This window comes from Miniopterus natalensis, chromosome 12, assembly GCF_054644295.1.
Source record: "Miniopterus natalensis isolate mMinNat1 chromosome 12, mMinNat1.hap1, whole genome shotgun sequence".
In the NCBI taxonomy this organism is placed as follows: Eukaryota; Metazoa; Chordata; class Mammalia; order Chiroptera; family Miniopteridae; genus Miniopterus; species Miniopterus natalensis.
Genome location: NC_142092.1, coordinates 26753451 through 26770502, shown reverse-complemented (window position 1 = coordinate 26770502; position 17052 = coordinate 26753451). Strand labels below are relative to the sequence as shown.

Below are 17052 nucleotides of genomic sequence, written 5' to 3'. Positions count from 1 at the left end.
AGAAAATGGGAGTTGGAGTTGGCCTTGGCCTTGAGGAGTGAATAGAAAAGGGGTGGGTGATTGGGAACATAGAGGAAAGGACTGTTCACAAAATCGGAAACAGTGACAGTGGGAGCTGTGCGAGGAAAGAACTGATCGGCCTGATCAGCATTGAGTTTTCTTGGTAGTTACTCAAGGAATGGACGGAAGTAGTACAGAAAACTTAGGGTAACATGACCAGATGGTATTAGCTGAGAAACCCTGAGAAGCGTTTGGGAGTGAGAGGCCATGTACAATAACACAATAACAACATGCTGGACTCCCATGAGCCTCCCTTTCTAACGCAGCCATAACCACTTCTTAGTAAAGAATGCTGTGTAGGACCACACTCCTGCAATCTATCAAGAAGAACTTTCATACTACTCTTGGCTGGGTATTCTACAATGGTCTAGAGATCTAGAAGGCTGGGGAACCCCAAATCATACAAGACTAAAAATCCAAGCTAAATTATTCTTTAGAAAATAAAATGAGATAAAATATGTTTTATAGTCTTACATAAGTTCACAATATAGTAGGATTCCAATATAAGAATTTGAATGTGAGCAATATTTCAAGAATATTTGGAGAGAAAAAAGGAGGGGTCTGGGTGGAGTCTAAAGTGAATACAAAAGCTGTAGTTTGGAAAAATACAGCTAAGTAGAAACACTTCTACCCCAACCAGTCTTTTAAAAAATTAAACACTATATCATTCCCATGCCGATAATATATGTACCAGGCAAATATCTCAGGATTCTAACTACCACGTGGAAAAGAGCAGTGCCTTCAGTGTGTTCCTAGTTCTACACTATGTAAACTATAATACCAACAATATAGTAGTAAAAAAAACTTTTTAATAAATTTAGTTATCATACTCAGCTTGTCTGTGGTTTTTATCTTGCTGTTGCATTTGATATTTTTTAAAAGAAAATTTCTCCAGTTGATACCGTCTTCATCATACCGGAATAATCCTCTTTCTTATCTCAGACTCTTCCAGAAATTTTTATTTCCTGAAGAAATAAATGCTACCCCTTTTTGGAATATTCTCCTGATCCATGAAGTTGAATATTCTAGCATCAGAACTTATCAGATCACCCTACATGAGTAAAGATGAAACTGGCCCTCCTTCAATTGGTCTTATAAGACTCAATCTCAAGGGATGGAAAGAAGGGGAAAATTTTTTAAAAAGATTAAGCCTGAGATAGGAAGAAAGCCATCCTCCAAAGATTCATGGCAAAGGAAACAAAAATATTTGTGATATTACAGAAAAATGTTTCTTACCAGATTTTTGAAGTCACCAGATGATCCAGGAGTCCAAGCCTAATAAAACACAAAAATAAGGAAGACAGAGAAAAAAGTTTAGTTTCCTGATTTAAACATATATATAATAAAAATTTAAAATTCTATAATATTATTACATTTACAAGTACTACAGAATGCTAAAAATGCTTTGGGATAGCATTTTTAGATAATTTTTTTTTTTACTTAAATCTAAGTGTTTACTTAACCTCATATTGTGTCATTAAAAAAAAAAAGGAAATATAGCCTAGATCCTGAACACAAGTTTCTAATTATTCAGTTGATCATAAAATTATTCATTTAAAATATTTAAAAATATATTTTTTTATTGATTTTTAGAGAGGGAGCAAGAGATAGAAACAAGAGAGAGATACATCGATCAACTGCCTCCTGCATGCCCCATACTGGGGATCAAGCCGGCAACCCAGGCATGTACCCAGATTGGAAATCGAACCTGGGCCTCCTGGTGCACAGGACAATGCCCAACCCACTGACCCACACATGCCGGGTTCATTTTAAATATTTAAGTACTCAAAAGAAGGGAGACTATTATTATTAAATGTGCATAAAATCCTCTAATATTTATTATATATATTTAATTTTCTTACAGGCAAGGCAAACCAAAGCTTCATTTTAAAAAACCTTTTGTATTTTTCTGACTTTGGTGGCTATCAGACAGTAATTAGTTTTTGCTTTGATTCATTTTTGAAAAGTAAATTCATGGAAGATATTATAATGATAAAAATAAAAGACTTTTAATTTTCAAATTACATTAAAATGCAGACTCTATTTTTAAAAGGTATTTAAAGTTCAAACGAAAGGCAATATCTGATCAGCACATATCCCCAGGAGAAGACCCAGCACCTGCCATGGGATGCAAAGGTTTTATAAATGTTGTCTTGTGTAAAGGCAAGGGCAAGCATTGTGAGGCCTTCTGTAAATATGCCTGCCTGCCTCTGTGTTTGAGCAGAAATATTGAACTCCTAACATTTGTTATTATAAAATAAGAGATTTTTTTTTTAAACTTATGATGATCACCTTTTCTTTTTGCCTTGGGAATCAAGTTTCCAACTACATATTGTTTGGATATTAAAACACTTTTCATTTCATGAAAGAGAATGTAGAATACAATAAATGTGAAGGGGAGCTGACCCTATGTGTGTGTTTGTCTGCGCATATGAATGTGTGCCTGCATCTTATTCTCTGTATGTTTATTTACCTATTTATTTATTTTAAATTTATCTTTATTGTTGGAAACATCACAGATGTCTCCTTTTTCCCCCCACTGATCCCCTCCACCCCGCATCCACCCCACCCTCAGGCTTTCCCCATACCAATGTCTGTGTCCATGGGTTATGCTTATAGACATGTAAGTTCTTTGATTAATCTCTCCTCACTCCTCCCTACCTACCTTCCCTCTGAGATCCCTCAGTCTGTTCCATGCTTCTGTGTCTCTGGATCTATTTTGTTCCTCACTTTATTTCATTTATTACATTCCACATATGAGAACATCTAAATGTTTAAGTTAGGTTACTGACCAAAATTATATGCATAACACTAGACCACTAATTGGTAAAAATTGCCTAGAATGAATCTTAAAATTCTTTCTCTGGGACCTTGAATTATTTAAGAAGACTAGCAGTTCATTTGAGAAGAGTAGATAATGAATTTTTTTTTAAACATATCTTTATTGATTTCAGAGAGAGGAAAGAAGAGGGAGAGAGAGAGATAGAAACATCAATGATGAGAGTCACTGATCGGCTGCCTCCTGCACACCCCCAAGTGGCAATCAAGCCCACAACCCGGGCATGTGCCCTGACCGGGAATCGAACCAAGACCTCCTCGATCCTAGGTCGACACTCAACTGCTGACCCATGCCCGGCTGGGCCAGATAATGAATTTTGTTGTATTATGACAGAGCTCTTTGAATTCCCTAGCATGTCTTCAAAGGTGCGAGTGAGTGGTTTGTCTCCTGGAAGCCTCTGTCCCTGGATCTTTACTGCTCATGGGAGCCATGGAGAGTGTCTATTAGATTTTCTTTTCTTTTCATAATTTGAGTTATTTTTCTGTTATGAGTTACAATCCACACAAGAAACTTGCAAAAGTACAAATGTATATAGCTTAATAAACTGCCTCAAAGTGAATGTGTATGTAATCACCACTTAGATAAAAAAACTAGAAAAACATGACTAACTCATAGAAGCCTGAAGCTTGTTCACATATATACAGAGCATATACAAATATATATATATATGTGCATACACAAACAGATATACACACCACATATACACCTCGCATATATATAAACATATAAACATATACATACATGCAATTTGAATCCACATGATTACTTCTTGTGTGTTATGCTAAAATACAAGTTCAAATAAAAATACAAACCATCTGAAGCAACAGAGTTGCATATGCAGAGATCTGTGTAAATGCAGCATTAGTGCCCCACATTTTCCACACTTTAGCATGGGCATTGACTATGCATCACCAGAGAACGACAACTCTTTGAACATGTACTGCCATTGAATGTATTTGTCCATGTTTTCAGATTTTTTTGGTCATCCTATAGCTTTATTTTGCTCTGGACTTAAATAATTGGGATCATACACTTACTTTCTACTATGTCTAGTTTCTTTCCCTTAACATTATGCTTGTAAGATCTGTCTGTCTTATGGCTTATAACTATAGTTAATTTTCATCACTCTGTAATATTCCACTAGATGACTACTACACAATTTATACATTCAATCTCCTATTGGCAGGTATACGGATTATTTCTACTTTTTTTGTTATTATGAATAATTCTACTATAAGCATCCTTGTATGCATGTATATGTACTTCTGTTGGATATTTTCTGGGGGAAAATTGCTATGTCAACAAATGTGCGTATGTTCTACTTTAACAGATATTGCTAAATGGAGTGTAAGCGTTGCCACTGTTGTACGAATTCACCAGAAATATTTTTATCCTGCTTAATTATATTCATCAGCTTACTGTGCAGTGGAATATAATTATGCTTTTTATTTATATGGCCTTATTAATGAGCTTTATGACATTTCATATATTAGTCATTTATATATTCATTTAAGAATATACTTTTCAGTTTTCTTGACCATGTTCTGTGGGTTGTCTTCTCCTCATTGATTTGTGGAAATGCTTTGTGCATTTTAGATAAGGGCCCTTTGTTGTTTAGATGTGGTGCAAATATATTTCCTGCTCCACAGCTAAAACTTGTACTCACTGTGCCTTTTGCTGCAAATTTATTTTTAATTTCACTATAGTCAAATTTAAGCACCCCTTTAATTATTTTTGTGTCCTGTTTGTTATACAAAATGGTCATATATAGTCTCCTCTATTTTCTCCTAAGTGTTTTGTTATGTTATGATGTGTTTGCCTCTCACATCTTATCGAATTACCTGAAATTTGTGTTTTGTTCAGTGTGAGTTGGGTTATAATTTCATTATTATACAAATTGACCCAACAAAATGTATTGAAAATACCTCAGCTTTGCTCGCTGCTCGACAATGCTAGATCTGTCATAAAATAAGTTTCCGTAGATGCTTGGCTCTGTTTCTAGATGTCAGTGTATTCCATTTAACTTTCAGTCTTTATCATGCTCTTACGGGAAGTAACTTCAATACCTTGGTGCCTGTACAGCTGGCCCTTCTACCGTGCCTTTTCCTTCATTAAGAGTTTGACTTTGTAAAAATAACATTTTCACACAATATAGAATTCACTGTTTTAAACTGTAAAATTTAGTGGTTTGTAGTATGTTCACAATTTTGTGTAAACATCACCACTGATTCTAGAACATTACTGGTACCACAAGTTATTATTAGCAATCAATCCCTTTCACCTTTATCAACTCTTTCCCTGGCAACCTGTACACTGACTCTACGGACCTTCCTATTTGGGACATTCATTCAAAAAAATCATACAACTTGTGGAGATTTGTGTCTAGCTTATTTAACTTAGCATGTTTCCAAGGTTCATCTGTGTTGTAGAACATAACAGTATTCCCCTTTTCTGTGGCTAAATAAAGCACATTTTGTTTATCCAATTATTAGCACAGGGCTTTTTATTGTTTTGACTTTTCAGCTATTATGAATAATGCTGTTGAAAATTTGTGTAAATATTTTTTGTGGGAAAATATGTTTTCAGTCCTTGGGGTTGTTTATTTAAGAGGAGAATTTCCAGGCCATATGGTAATTCTATGTTTAACTGTTTGAAAAAACAGTTAAACTATTCTTCATTAGAGCACACCATTTTACATTCCGACTAGCAATGCATGAGGGGCTACAGTTTCTTCACATCCTCACTAGTGCTTATTTGCCATTTTTAAAAAAGCTGAGGTCATTACAGCCAGTGAGTGTAATTTCACTGTTTTCTTTTTTTTTTTTTTAATTTCAATTACCATTGATAAATTATATTAGTTTAAGGCATACAACATAGTGGTTAGACATTTGTATAACGTATGAAGTGATCTTCCAGGTAAGACGAGGACCCATCTGACACCATCCATAGTTATTACAATATTATTGATTATATTCCCTGTGCTGTACTTTACATCCCATGACTATTTTTATAACTGCCAATTTGTACTTAATCCTGTCATCTTTTCCGCTCATTCCTTCAACTGCCCTCCCCTCTGGGGAAAATCAATTTGTATTCTGTATACACGACTTTATTTCCCATTGTGGTTTTGAGTTGCATTCCCCTAATGACCAATGATGTGGAAACACTTTTTGTGTGGTTGTTGTCCACTAGTATATCTTAATTTGGAGAAATGTCTACTTGAATCCTTTGTCCACTTTTTCATGGGGTTGTCTTTTCTATTGCTGAGTTCTCACTACTTGTATATTCTGGATATAATCCCACATAAGACATATGATTTTCAAACTTTTTTTCCCTCCCATTTCATGGGTTGCTTTTTATTCTATTCTTTTATTTCCTTATTTCAATAATGTAGTTCTCTGTGTAGAGGCTTTACACCTTTCATTAGATTCATTTATATTTTATATTTTTTAAGACATTAAACAGTATTTCTATTTTCTATTTATCACTTGTATACAGAAATACAAGATGTGTTCTATTGGTTTCATACTGAGCAAACCTGATAACCTATATTGAGATAGTGTATATCACATATAGTCACAGGAGTGAACAGAAGCGGTGACCCTGGGCAGCCTTCAATTGATCTAAAAGGGAAACTTCACTATTAAGTCCAACATTTGTTGTAGGTATTTGGTCACTATCATTTATTATAATGAGAAAGATTCTTTCTATTTCTATTTACTAAGAGTTTAAGTTATACAGGTTTTTAAAATATTAATTGCTTTAATAGGTATATCAGTATTTACATTGTCTTATTCTTTCTTGTCTGTTTTAAGTTGTATTTTACTAGATATTAATTCTATTCAAAATTTTATTTTTCAAAACGTAATTTCCAACATCCTCTCAACATCCTTCTAATATTTTTCAGATTTGTATAGATTTAATGTTTTATTTCTGATAATAGTTAAAATGGACAGGTCTCCTTTTTTACTTGGTCAGGCGCATCAATACCTTCTTCTTTTATCAGTTTATTTACAGAACCAATTTTGGTTTTGTTGACTCTCTCTATCGCATGTTTGGTATAATATTTGATATAATATTTTTCTTTATATTACTCCCGATTTTTATTAGTTTTCTCTTATATATTTGGATTAAATGTATTGTTTTCTGCCAACTTCTTGAGACAGATGCAAATAGCTGGTTTCCTGCCTTATTCTTTTCTTATGTGTGTATTTCAATACACTTCACCCTAACATTGGCTTTAGTTTTGTTACAAAGTATTTTAACTTTTATTCATTTCTAAATATATTTTTAACTCAAGAAGTATTCCAAAAAATGTCTATTTTAAGTTTCCTAATAGCTGGACATTTTCTAGTTCAGATTAACTTGTACACAAAGTACTCACTCTACCATGTATTAAAGCTTGTTTTATAATTCAGCATCTGGTCACTTACAAATGTTCTGTGTGCACTTGAAAATAATATATATTCTGCAATTATATGCATTGCTCTATACGCATAAATTATATTGTATGTGTTAATCATGTTTTTTCAGATATTGGAATATACATGTTGTAATCTCCCACTATGATTTTGAGTTTGTTTGTTTTTTTCCTTTTAGCTCCATCACTTCATTTTTATATATTGGGCTATATTAAGAAATACATGCAAATTTAGAATTTTCACATCTTTTTATTCAATAGAAATTGTTATCTTATGAAGTGGTTCCATTTTATCTTCAACACTGCTTTTGTTTCTAAGTTGGTTTTGTTTATAATTAAGAGAAATGTACCAGCATTTACCTGACTTTCCTCAATACAAGAACAAATCACTTTACTGAAAGAAATGCATGTTTAAATCTATATACAGGCTAGTTATCTCACTACTGGAAGTAGCCAGCTCTTCCAGGGAAAGACAAAGAAGACTTTAACTGGGGTGAACACGTATTTCAAACAGGAAAAATGCCTTATACAACAACATGGATGGCAATATGTTCTGTGAAGCTGGGGTTTGAAGTCTGTGGTGGAAAGAGATGTGGCCAGTATTTGAAGACGATTTCAGAACATATTTGAAAGTCTTGATAATGGCAGGACTTTGGTAATTTGTTAGCAATATGAACATAAAGCAGATGGAATTATGGAGTAGGGTGATGATGCCCTTAATTAAAATGAAACAATCTAAGGAGGTGATAGACACATATAAGAAGTAAAACTTTAAATGAATTGTGTTTTAGAATCATGTATGTTTTCTAGTTGGGTAGTTCTAGAAGCCATCCGAATATGATCTGAAATTCAGGAGAACATTATCGACTGAAGATACAGATTTGAGGTTATGAGTGTTTCAGTGAATAATGATGCACGGAAGAAAAGAAGGACACCAAGGTGACAACCAGTAATCGATGCTTAAGGGAACAGCAACATTTCTGGCATTGCCGCGAAAACATAACAGGGAAAATTGGCCAAGAAAATAAATAGATGTAGAAGGAGTCAGGAGCCAAGAACAAGGAGTGACAGCAATGTAAAAAGTTTTTCAGGTGTTCCAAGATGAAGAAAACAGAAATTTGGCCTTTATATTGCCTTTAGAATGAGACATTTCAGCAGAATGTTACGATTAGAGGTTTAATGTTTTGGGTGATAAATGGTCATTTAAAGATGTATAGTTAATTAAACGTATGATTTTCTTCTTTGAATTTCCATGAAGAACAAAGAAAGGGACAGTAACAATGTAACAATGTTTGAGTATGGTAATGGAGTTAAGGAAAAGTAGCTTCTGTTTATGTACAAGTTATATTAAAAATCTCAGGTCAGCCCGGCTGGTGTGGCTCAACAGTTGAGCATCGACCTAGGATCCAGGAGATCCTGGTTCGATTCCCGGTCAGGGTACATGCCCGGGTTGTGGACCCGATCCCCCATTGATGTTTCATCATCATTGATGTTTCTTTCTATCTCTCTCATCATTGATGTTTCTATCTCTCTCTCCCTCTCCCCTTCTCTCTTTCTGAAATCAATAAAAATATATTTAAAAAAAAACACACAAAAACCTGAGATCATCACAGAACCTCACCCATATACCTAGTCAGCCTTAAGAGACCTGGCAGGGTTATAAAGACATTGTATGTGATTCTCCTGTTTTCTCACATATATGTAACGTAAGCTTTTATACTTAGATCCTTGGTTTCCATTAAGATATGTCCCTTTTAAGCATCAACTATTTTGACTCCTCTACTGGTTTCTTTTGGTCAAGATATGTACTTTAAATAATGTTCAGTGGTACCTGAACAATATATACAACCATATTTGCTAAAATTCCAAGTCTTCATTTTATGTTATACATACTCATTACAATGGCATATAGAGGTACGCAATCAATTCTATTATTTCTATCTTTCTTTAGTATTTTCCAGATAATTACTGAACATAATTGTACTTCTGTTATTCCAACTATTCCTTCCAACTATTCCAAATGGTGTCGATTTTATACATTTATTTTTTTTATTGTTGATACTATTATAGGTGTTTCCCATTTCCTCCCCACTTTGCTTGGGTAGGGGACCCAGGGAGTGACCTCACTTCCCGACGATGGAGCCCAACAGAACTTGGAACCCTGGTAACCGGGCAGCCACATTCCATAACTGCCCCTCCCCAGCTCACTTGGACCGAGACGTTGGAGAGGACACCATGTTTTCGTGCTGTCTGCCACTGTCCCGAGGCCGAGGCCTCAAAAGAGGCAGCGGGGAGGGTGTGTTCCGCCGAGGCCGCCAGGGGATCCGGACTCAGCCCCGACGACTGTGGCCCTTTTCAAGGCGGCACACGGAGGTAACACAGGGAGGCCCAGAATGGTTTTGTTTGGGCCAGGCCACCACTCTGATCCCACCTCACCAGCCTTATGTTCCCTCTGTGTGGGTGTGTGAGTGTGTGTGTGTGTGTGTGTGTGTGTGTGTGTGCGTGAGTGTGTATGTGTAGAAGGGGGGTTCACATGGGGAGGGCCTGCTAGGCAGGAACAGTTTGGGGGAGGGTCAGAAGCCTGGCAGTCCTGTCATGTTCACATCCGAGGTCGAGGCTGGCTGGGTGGACATGGAGTGTGGGTGGCCCCCTCTGCCCGAGGTTTATCCTGAGCCCTGGAGGTGAATCTCATTTCCCCTGGGAGGAGATCTGTGCAGACACAGGGCTGGGCCTGAACTGGGAGCATAAGGTCCAGTGGGCAGAAGCAGCAACGAGTAGGGCCAGGCACGGCTTGAGGCCTCCTGGTCAGATGATGGTCACTGTCATTGCAGAATTCAACCCAGGACACAGACTATCAGCAGCTCTTCGACAAAGACTCCTACTCCATGTCCACGAGTGAGGGGCCGGTGAGTCAGAGCAGGCCTGATGTGTGTGTGGCCACTTGGGAGTCTGGGGAATCAAGGTTGGAGGATGGCCAGAGAGGGACTCCTCCCCCAAAGCCGCCCAGGTTCCACCAGCCTCACAGGCCTCCAACCCCGAAGCAGCCCAAGCTTCATAGGCAGCTCAAAATATTCAACTGCAACCTGGAACACAATGTCTATGTCAAATGTACTGGGCAGGATGACCTGGAGCCCAAGGAGGCAGAACTCAAGGGTAAGAAGGTGGAGGAGGTAAGGGTGGGATAGGGGGTTAGAGGTGCATGGGAGCTTGTGGAGAGGGGTCTGTGTCAGACACAGAGGGAGCACCCCCAGAGGCTAGCCAGGAGCAAACACCGGCCTCAGACCACCCCTCTGCTGGGCTGCCAGTGGGGAAGGTGCCCTGTGGTGGTGGGTCCTGGGCTGTGGCTGTGTTCTGTCCTTGGGGGGCACATTGACATGCAGGCAGGTGAGTGATCTTTTCTTCTCTCCAAACTCCAGCACCAGCCCAGGAGACAGAACTTGCTCCTGTTTTAACACCTGACACCCATCCCAAGGAGCCTAATGCAGGGGCAGACCTGGAGGGGTCACCACCTCCAGCAGTAACATCACTTCCAACAGCCCTTCCAGCTGCAGCGCTGGTGGTAGGGCTGAACTGCGCAGCATCTCCTGATGTAACCGAGGTCCCACCACTGCTGCCTAAAGGACCCTCCACTGAACCTGCCCTGGTTCCTGCCACCCAGGAGGAGCTGCCCCTGGAAGAGGCGGCAGGGAAAGCTCAAGGGCCGCTTGTTGAATGTGCTCACCCTGTTCCATCAGAGAAAGTTGTTTCATCCCTCCTATTCGATCTTTTCCCTTTATTTACTGTTATTGTTTGGTTTTTATTCTTTTCATGGAGTGACTCTGTTTTTTATTTTTTTATTTTTCTTATTTGGGGTTTTATGGGTTTTTTTTCTGTGATTATTTTATTTTTCCTGATTTTAGCCTCTGTTCTTCCTGAGTAATTAATTTTAAGAAATAAATAAAAATTACTGTTTGTATTTTAAATGGTGCCATTCTTGAGCAGAATGCTGTGCAAGCATCACCACTATCTAGTTCCAAAATGTCCCATCACCCAAAAGGAAACCCTGCACCAAAAGTACTCACTCCCCATGCCTCCTGCCCCTGGCAACCCCTGATCTGCTTTCTGTCTCTGCTCCTTTACCTGTTCTGGACATTTCTTATAAATGGAATCTTACAATAGGTACCATTTTGTGTCTGCTCACATATTTTTATTTGTTTTTGTAATCTGAAAAAACATTTTGGTTATTTGACAGGGAAATCCCAGATAGAATTAGGATCAGATGTAAAAAAAAAAAAAAAAGCCCTTTCCGTAAGTGTGAGCATAATCTTGGGGGAAAGACCAATGTGTTAAGTGTGGCCCCAGGGCCAGAAGCCAGTCAGGATATTCCCCAAAAAAATTCAAGAGGCGGGAAGACTCCCAAGCTCATTTTATGAAGCTAGCATTATCCTAATTTCAAAACCAGATAAAGACACTACAAAGAAAGAATATTATGGGTCAGTATCCCTGATGAACATAGATGCACAAATCCTCAAAATATTAGCAAGGTAAATCCAGCAATACATTAAAAAGATCATACACCATGATCAAGTGGGATTTATTTCTGGGATGCAGGGTTGGTACAATATCTGCAAATCAATAAAGGTGATACACCCCATAAACAAAATGGATAAAAATCACATGATCATGTCAATAGATACAGAAAAAGCATTTGATAAAAACTAGTACCCACTTATGATAAAAATTCTTAGCAAAGTGAGAATAGAAGTAATATACCTCAAACATAATAAAGGCCATATATGACAAACCCACAGAAAATATCATACTCAAAGGGGAAAAATTAAAAGCAGATACCGTATTTTGACTTACCCAACAACAAAGATAGTGACTAACACAGAGTAGGTCATCCAGCATATAGAATAAATAGATAAAAAATAAATAAAAGAAATTTTATAGGGGGGCAGGGTGAGGGGAGATGCCGCGTGGAGATCAATGGAGAGAAGAAGGGGGACATCTGCAATACTTTCAACAATAAAGGTAAATTTCAAAAACAAAACAAAACTTGCAAACATGATTACTAACCATGCTCAACACCACCCAAGGGGGGAAAAAAGTTCTTAACCTGATGTGCTTGTCAATAAGTACGCAATAAATGGTAATTACTAATATTATAAACTGCAACATAATCTGATTCACCATAGAGATTTTGTGTAGCACCAAAATTTTGCAAGTTTTGAAATTACCAAAAATTTTGCAATGTAAATATGTGCTTGAAAATATCATTTATAATGCAGGCCTGGAACACTAGATACCAGAAATCAACAAAAAGTATTTTCTTAGAGCTGATTTCCATAATAATAAGCCATCTAAAAGCAATGTAAAATTTTTAAAAATCATTTTGATTAAAACATTTTTAATGTCCAAAGAAAAGTGAATTTGTAAAGTGTATTTAACATGGAAAATAATTCTTTAAAGTTACACTATGAAATTAACCAATATAAAGTAGTCTCAAACTAAAATTTAGACATTTCATAGTCACCAATGTTTATCATGTGTGTACTATTCTTGAGCAATTATTTTAACTGGAAATATATTATGTGGCTATGCCTAAGATGCATTGTAAAAATAAAACAGCTTTGTGTTGTGTGCTATACTAATTATGAACTTGCTTTTCATGATGAATTCAATAATTCTGATTACTTTCTTTATAAGCTGTTTCCTGGAACTAAAATTAAGTCTTTGGAACCACCTGGAGAGATGAGTAGAGCAAAAAAAAACAAAAAAATTTCTTTTTCTTTCTTCTACCTAAATGACTCACATAATGATATCGAAATTTATAAAACATCACTCTATTCAATTTCCCTATTTTTGACCATCACTACCACCCAAATTATTTTGGATGGCTCTAGCTTCCTGGACAATCTCTGGATAAAAATCTACATGCAACCCAGGCAGCGTGGCTCAGCAGTTGAGCATCGACCTACAATCCAGAAGATGGTGGTTTGATGCCTGGTCAGGGCACATGCCCGGGTTGCGGGCTCCATCCTTGGTGAGGGGCGTGCGGGAAGCAGCTGATCAATGACTCTCTCATCACTGATGTTTCTCTCTCCCTCCCTCTTCCTCTCTCTGAAATCAATAAAGATATATTTTTTAAAAAACACAAAAACAAACTCTATGCAGTCCTGGGCGGTAAGATGAAGTAACAGCCCAGTGAAAGAGGGCATCTTGCAGCTAGATTTCATTCCTCCAATTGCCCTATAAGGTGGGCAAATGAATATTTCCTTAACTGTGTTGCCATAATTTTTATTTGTTTACATATCACAAATGCTAAGAAGATTTTAGCTTTTTGGTCATCCTGCACAAACTTTCTGAAGATTCCAAACTCAAGAGCAGGTTGTCCACCAGTGTTCCTGAGGTTTACCACAGTCCGCATATTCCTGTATGCTTTAGCCCTTTCCCTATTTTTCTGGGCTCAGTTTCTTCTTCGCCTTTGCACTGTAGCCACATTGAGCTTTTTCAAGTCCTAATATTCACTCTCTTTTGTCCCCTGCATAACATGGGCCTTTGATACATGGTGCTGTGAGGCAGCTAAATGCCACACAATTCTCCAGGTTTTGTTCCTCTGAACTGCATTCAGGGAAAGAAACTATAGTCAAGAAAACTTCTTTATTCGCATGGATTAAATGTAAGCTCAAATCATTCCCTGCCACTTAAGTCTTAGGCAAAAAATAACTTTAAATTTGCTAACCAAAGACCAAAAAACACTTCAATCATAATATAATAGACTTTAATAAACAAATTAAAAAATGGAGACCCTTTATTATAAAGAAAATATGCCATCATATTTGGCTGAGATAGGAAAAAAACTTTGAAAATTTAAAAAAAAAAAAAGTTTTGGATTAATACTCTGTTTTAAGATGCTAAGTTTGCTAAGGAAATCTAAGAAAAACCCCAGAATGCTTTTAAAAATGTGCTTCAGTCTGGCCATCAGAATGGAAGTAGAAAATAAAATAATAAAATGAAAAGAAGAGAGAAAAGAAAAGAAAAGAAAAGAAAAGAAAAGAAAAGAAAAGAAAAGAAAAGAAAAGAAAAGAAAAGAAAAGAAAAGAAAAGAAAAGAAAAGAAAAGAAAAGAAAAGAAAAGAAAAAAGGTAGCCTGACTTAGATGAAGACAGGTTGTTCTTAAGAGGTTGAGATCTTAAAGGGTAAGCTACAGTATCTGAATGAAGGGGGAGACATGCTCAAGTCAAATAGGTCTTTGAAAGAATTTTATAGGGGGAAAAAAGTTTTTATTGCTATTAGATCAGAAATTTACTTCCACCTAAATAAATCTAACAAAAGAAGGGAGGAAAGGTTGCAGAAAGAGAGTAAACTATCTTTTTCAGGGGAAACATGTCCTAATCTATCAGGGGCAGATCTTCAGGTAGGGTCAATCATTAGCACTATTGGGGAGCTACCTTTTCAAGACTTAGACCATATCACATCTGAAAATCTGGAGAGAATTGAGAAGAAAACACCAGTGAGGTCAGTGTAGAATACTTATAACTTTATAAAACGAGGGTTTCATGAATTGGTGTTCACCAAATTGGCATAAATTTACAACAGACTGAGGTACAAATGTTGCTTAACCATTAGGGATTCTGCTTAAGAAGTTGGATGAAAGGTGGGATAAGAGAAGGCACAGAAAAGATGTAACATAGTAAACAAGAGCCCAGCAGGCAGTAATATCTGGAGTCCAGGTCTGACTTATGTGCTCTGTGGTACTGTACCCCTTGGACAGGATTATTCAACGACAGAAGGTGAAGTTAAACAAATATGTTTGAAAGTACTTCCTTTTGAAAGATGCAGTTCTCATTTATTTTTTAAATGTCAAAAGACAAAATCTAAGGAAGTACACTCCCAAAATAAATGCCTGGACCATGAAGCAAAGGGGAAGAAAAAAGAATCAGAGTGTTCTGAACCTGCAAACAGTACTAGCCCTGAGTGTGTTAGAAAAGGTGGACAGGTTGAAGAATTAAAAACTCAGATGACCCTCCTAGAAACCTGTGATGAACAACAACAGGAAATTAAACACTAGTGGCATCTCCATTGCTACAGAGAAATATATTAGAGACATAACAAAGTTTCTAAAGGAGTAGCATTTTTCAAGCCCTGGAAAAGAGGAAGGGATATTCCTGGGAGTAGCTCCTGGCAGAGGTATTGGGCTTCATCAGACCACCTGCAGTCACATGCTTCAGGACTATCAACAGCTTCAGATCAAGTGGATTGTCCAGATGAAACACATATAAGATTAAAAGATGAACATCCCCCCCACCCACCCCCCAAAGCACATTTCATTAAATTTAAGTATTAGATATCTAGAGTTAAGGCATTACAGAACTTGATCTGCCTACTGACAAGATAGTGTGTGAAACATGTCATAGAATCAACATTCATTACAGCATGGGGACTCTAGAGACCCAGTGCTCAAATGCGAAATGAAAATTAAAATGTTTTGAATAAGCTATTTGGGAAAAGGGCACCTCAGTTTACAACTCGTGATTGAATCTGCCATCTTTACAAGATTCTAAATTTAGCAAGATGACCAGAAAGTTTCAAAGAACACTCTGAGAAAGAATTTTCTAGTCAGGCAGGTTTCCTCTCAGACATGGTCAGTGTAGAGCCATGTTTAATCTTAAGATAGAAGAGATCTTGCAGGTGTTCCCAGGTTCTGAAATATTCAGGCAATCCTCATGGACTGAATGGCATTTTAGCAATCCTGATCCGAGCAAGATTTTCCTGGAATAACATTCTTCTACCAGGTACCACTGAATCTCTGGTTGCCATAATATTTGGGGTTGCTGTGTTTTCTAAACTTGTTGCATATAAAGCTAGTACTGTAATAATATTGTGTGTTCTCTTAGCTCACTGAGCTTTTTAAAAAGTAAAACCCCATACAAAAAGGAGTTCCTTCAATATTTGCATGAGTGCTATTCAGTTGTGTTCATTGTTATATATATGCATGTGTTATTAAGAAAAGTTGTTCTTAATAACAGGAATAAAAAATGAGCAATGATCCAAAGAAGTGATCAATAAACTGTAGCATATGCTATCATGAACCACAGCCACATACATTAACATAGATAATCCGGAACCAGGCTAGCAAAAGAAAGACGACAGAGGCTTATGTCCAGCAGGAGTCAATTTATTTCAAGTTCAGAAACGGGACAAACTAAATAATATATTGTGAGGGGTATATACGTAAGTAATTGAAAACTGCACAGAAAACTGGAATGGTGGTTACCTCAGTGGGGAGAGTATTCTGAGATGCTGAAGGCACTAAAACCAATTTTAGTGAGTGACAGGTGCTGAAGTCACCTGCACCACTCAGGAATCAGAGGAGCTACCACTGGCAGGCTGCCTGAGCAAAACCTTTGAGCTTGGACTGTAATTTCTTTGGACTTTAACTGAGGAATTCAGACTTTTGATTTGCTTGGAGTTTTACAGAGAAAGGTGATTTAATTAGGGACTTTAGTCAATCTCTGGGAATTTGACAATGAAAGAACACTTGAGGCTTTTTATATCAAAGGCATTATATTGTCTGTATGCTTATATTTTAGTCTGTAATTGACAACAAAGCTGATAATAATTTGAGATGGAAGAATTCAGCTTGTGTGAGAAATCCCAGGTAAAGAGAACCATTAGACAAAAGACATTGGGTAGAAACTTCTTTCTTCCTGGAGCCTCTTATTTTCATAAAAGTGTTCGTTAGAGCAACC

General features: G+C 37.0%; 1 long non-coding RNA gene across 1 annotated transcript in view; it reads right to left on the bottom strand.

Annotated features, from left to right (window-relative positions):
- LOC107545512 (uncharacterized) overlaps positions 1 to 17052 on the bottom strand; it is a 475896-nt gene that overhangs the window by 271143 nt on the left and 187701 nt on the right. The window contains exon 4 of the long non-coding RNA XR_001604041.2: positions 1297 to 1335. This is a non-coding gene — a long non-coding RNA (uncharacterized LOC107545512). The remainder of the gene's footprint in view (positions 1 to 1296; positions 1336 to 17052) is intronic.